Source organism: Pezoporus occidentalis, unplaced genomic scaffold, assembly GCF_034315485.1.
Source record: "Pezoporus occidentalis ecotype Australia unplaced genomic scaffold, CSIRO_AGI_Poc_V1 ctg154, whole genome shotgun sequence".
Lineage (NCBI taxonomy): Eukaryota > Metazoa > Chordata > Aves > Psittaciformes > Psittacidae > Pezoporus > Pezoporus occidentalis.
Genome location: NW_026913361.1, coordinates 762,841 through 767,278, shown reverse-complemented (window position 1 = coordinate 767,278; position 4,438 = coordinate 762,841). Strand labels below are relative to the sequence as shown.

The 4,438-nt window shown below is 39.6% G+C and overlaps 1 long non-coding RNA gene across 1 annotated transcript; it reads left to right on the top strand.

Annotated features, from left to right (window-relative positions):
* Positions 1–238: 238 nt before the first annotated feature.
* Positions 239–4,233, top strand: LOC134159988 (uncharacterized). Its single transcript, XR_009963391.1, has 2 exons — positions 239–453; positions 4,069–4,233. It is a non-coding gene; the product is annotated as an uncharacterized LOC134159988 (long non-coding RNA).
* Positions 4,234–4,438: the final 205 nt, after the last annotated feature.

Genomic DNA, 4,438 nt, shown 5'->3' with positions numbered 1-4,438 from the left:
TAAGGGACACAGTCCAGCATTTCAGCTGTTGCAAGGTGCTGTGATTGTTCTAGTGTGTGTGGAGAGGGAAAGACTTGGTGATGAAATGATACTATTTTAAAGGTTTCTTTGCTTTTCTTAGGACATCTGTTGGGATGGCTGGTCTGGTCTGAGGATATGCTTGTGGGAAAAATAATATTTCCCTAAAGATAAGGACTCTGAAAAAGAGACCTTTTTTTGTTTTTTTTTTTCTTAGATGGCTGGTGTGAAATTGATTTCTATGCCTGAATCTTTCCTGTATTTCCACAGGAATCTGTCTGAACTGGCCAGTTTCAGACACATTTGAGGGAGGTGGCAGATGCTTTTAGGATACTGGTTTCAAGAAACCCTGGGCCACGAGAAGAAGGAGAAGACCAGTGTTAAGCTTTCTTTGGAGCATTCTCCTTGTCAGATACCAAAGAATTAAACCATGAGGTAAAGTCTGCTGTCTCTCTTTAGCAGACACAAGTGGAGGGAGATCCTTTTTCCTTAGGGAAAAGATCAGGATTAAAATGAGAATGCTGGAAAATATGTGAGTCATCTTCCCCAGAGTTTCTACTTATGGCTAAGGGAAGGTGGGAAAGGACGTATGACTTACCTTGAACACTAATGCCCAGGAGTCTCAGACAAAGCTCACATCTATTTTTTAAATTTTAATTATTATTTAAACTTTGGATGACTACATATTTCAAAATACTCTGAGCATCCTCTTAGGAAATGTGTTTATGGAGGGCAGGTTGTTTTACAGGGGCTTTTTAGTGAGATACAGACAAACAGTGTCCAGAGGATGAGATATGTTGGGGACTTTAAAGTGCAATTGAACCGAATGCCATCAATGCTCATAAGTGCACATAAATGATTGTGTAAGAACTTCAGACTAATGAACAGAAAGTGCTTGTTTGTTTGTTTTTTTATAAACAAAGAATGCTGAAGGAAAATTAACATGATTGGGGAAAATAAGGAGATGAACTTGAATATCTTGCTGCAGTAAATTGATTTTGTCAGCTTTAATATATGTGCCAGTGACATTTTAAGTATAAATGAGGACTTGAGAAGCTCTTAAATTTGAAGATGGAAGCTGATGAAATGTGATATTCTTCCTGTATTTAAATTAAGCTTAACAACTGCTTAAATTCTAGCTGATCAATCATTTCTGTAGCTTAACAGTCCTGAATTTCTCCAGCAATTTTTATTGTTTATTGTCCTGTAAACAGCTTCACTGAATAGTTTTTGGTCAGCATCATTAGCTTTGGCTGCAGGTACATATCAGGTTCTCTACATTAAGAGAAAAGATGACCATATTTTGCAAACAACAAATAAATGGAGAGAAAAATCATCTTCAGTGTAGACATTTCCAAGTAATTTGATGATAATATTTTTTTGCTAAAACAAACAAGCCAACTCAAAATATTATATTACAGGTATGTTGCCTCTGTATGATGCCTGTATGGAGTACTGGTTACTGAAGATTTTCCAGGCCTGCTCTATTAAGTTCAGTTTGGGTTTCACTGATTGTGAGACACCATGTTTTCACAGATATTTTCTTTGCATTTATAACACTATTCATGCCTCTGAAGAGAGACAGGGAGGGGGTAAATATCTGGTACAACTTAAATGATTGCACTGCTTTGTGGTACAGAATAAAAGCCTGAAGGTTTTCAGCATGCAGTGAGTAGATCAATGTGTATTAGGAGCAGACAGAGCCTCCCTGGTTGTCTATGCTCATCCCTGCAGGCTGTAAGCTGTGAGTGATTCAGCTACCTGTCCTGGTAGTTAGACTTTTTTTTCCCCTCCTGCAATTAAGTCAGGGTATGGGACTATTTTGGAATCACGGTGATTTTTCACTGCTTTGTAGAGAGAAATGCATGTAAGTTGAAGGACTGTGTGTCCAGGAAGCCCCACTGGGCTGCAAATACTGTACACAGAGATCACAGTCCTACTCTGTTCAATTCCATCTCCCTCCTGGACATCACTATATCCTCTGCCCTGCTTTAGCCAAGAGAAATATGATTAGCAAATCATGGTTATTCAAGCTGTGCTTAAGTACAGTATTAGCATTGTCTGAGACAAACCAGGGAGTGAGTGGCTCAGCTGACAGATCTGGAGGTGGGTGATCCGCAGCAGGGAGCAGAAGTGGCTGCCCCAATAGGGAGCAAGAGGGTAGGTGAAGGACTGTAACCTTTTCAGACAACAAAGCTGCCACTGAGAACAGATGTGCAAATAAGTCCCATGAGTGCCATAAGCCGAGTTCACCTTTCTTTTGAGGCAAACAGCAGTGCATGCCCAATGCAAAGCAGTTTTTCTTTCCAGCATATACAAATCTGCCAGCCAAACGGACAAAGGGAAACTTTCCATAACAAATCTTTACCTAGGAGCAGGATCTGTCTAAGGCACTGTCTCCAGAAAACCATGCCTCCTGCCCAGGTAAATGAAATTAAGAATTAATTCCCAGTGCAGCACTTAGGACACTGTTTAGATCTGAAACACTTATTTTGGATATGAAACACTTAATTTGGATATGAAAATGGGACTGCCCATTTAGAAACTACAAACTCCTTGGTTTTGGATGTTCATCTCTCAGGAGATGTTTACCCCACCCACTAGCTTTCTGATCCCTAGATATTGCTGCCTTCCAGAACAACTGTTTTGACATGTTAATTTGCCAAAAATAAAGGGGAGAGCTTCTGCTTGGCACAGGCTGTGGGTTTCTGCCCAACTTATTCTTTATGCTCCCAAGGGAAGTTGCAGCAGCTATCCTTTCACAGAATGGGAGAGTTGAGATGCTCCTGGGACCAGATGCATCCAACTAGGAGAAGCTCTTAAATCTGAACCTCATTTAACCAAAGTTAAATGAGGATTTCATCTTGCATTCTCTGTACACAGCTCTCCTTATGCTGTAGAGAAAGCTTAAAGCTAGGTTAGATGAACTGGGCTTGTTGAGAGTCAAGATAACACACTGAGCCCAGGACAGGGCACACAAGCAGCATGTTATTTGCTCTGCAGACCATTTCTAATTACTAGAGCTATTCACTCCTCTTAAGCTACTTATTAAAATGATTAGCTTAGAGCTCCTCTGCTACAGAGGAGTCCTAGAAGAAGTCTTTTATTTGCAGTGGCTTAACATTAACAAATGTATTGCCTGCCCCTGCTCTTTACAATGATAATTTAATGACAAGGACAGCATCTGCCATAAACAAGTTCTGTGCTGGCTGCTTTCAGTAAGACTTCTATCAGATGAAAAGATGAAATGAGGTTTTGCTCTGTTAGTTGGAAAACTGGCTTGTAAACAAAGAACAATTATGCTGGGAATTAACTTCCAAGGGGAGGACAGACTGTTTTGGGATATAACCATATGGAAATTAATGCCAGGCAAATGCATAAGGTTTCTCAGAATCACACCAAAGTCAACTCTAGAATGCTTGGTTTCCCCTTCCAGTTGAACTAGAAGTTTGTACTTCTCTTCTAGCAAAATTTTAATGTCAGATCTCTGCTCAGTATAAGCACATGGACACATGGATTTTATGGCCTTCACAATATTGTTGCTGCTTTTTTTTTTTTTTTACTTTTTTAAGAATGGAGGGAAAAGGAAAAATTGGGAAAAAAAGAGGCTAGTTAGAGAAAACGGTCTTAATTTGGAAGCCACAGGTACCACTTTTATAAGCTTTTATTGAGCTTTTGCCCACAGTAAATTTATATAAGCTTTGGCTAGACAGTAAATTTCTGTTTGCTATGACCTGCTTTAAATAGGGAGCTTTCAGCACTACTTTGCTGACAGCTAAAGGTACAGATGAGGTAATAAAACCAACAAGTCCTGGGAAATGCCCACTCAGTTGGGAAAAACATTTCCTTGGATCCTTTGTATTTTTGGATCCGTGTAAAATAACATTTATTGTTTTACTAAGATGCTTGGTAGCTACATCACTGTGGATTTAAGAAGAGCTTTTACAAGTTTTGATTCTTCAGCTCTCTGCTGCCTTCTGTCTTGCTAATCAGGTGTTTCAGACCTCTTTCAAGAAGACTGGCAGTTAATATCACAATTTCATCTCACAGCTCCTGGCCAGCCTACTGGAAGGTTTCACTGAAGAGAACTGAATGCTGATTGAACTGAACAGCCTGAATTGAATAACGCTTGACCTCTATACACCTGTCAATTGGATAGGAGTCACTTACGTGAATTACTATTAAAATAGTAAAAATCAAAGCAATGCAATTACATTTACAAATTGTGGTTGTATTTAATAAAGGTATCTAATTAGATGACTCGAATGTAGTGTTGTGGCTTGCACAGTGCTGAGACTGACCCTGAGTAAAACTGACAGCCTCACTTTTCAACAGGGTCAGTTCACACTGAATATGATGGATGTATGGGTTCCTCTCTGGCACAAGCTCCCCAAAGAAGCCTTCTAGTGACAGGGCAAAT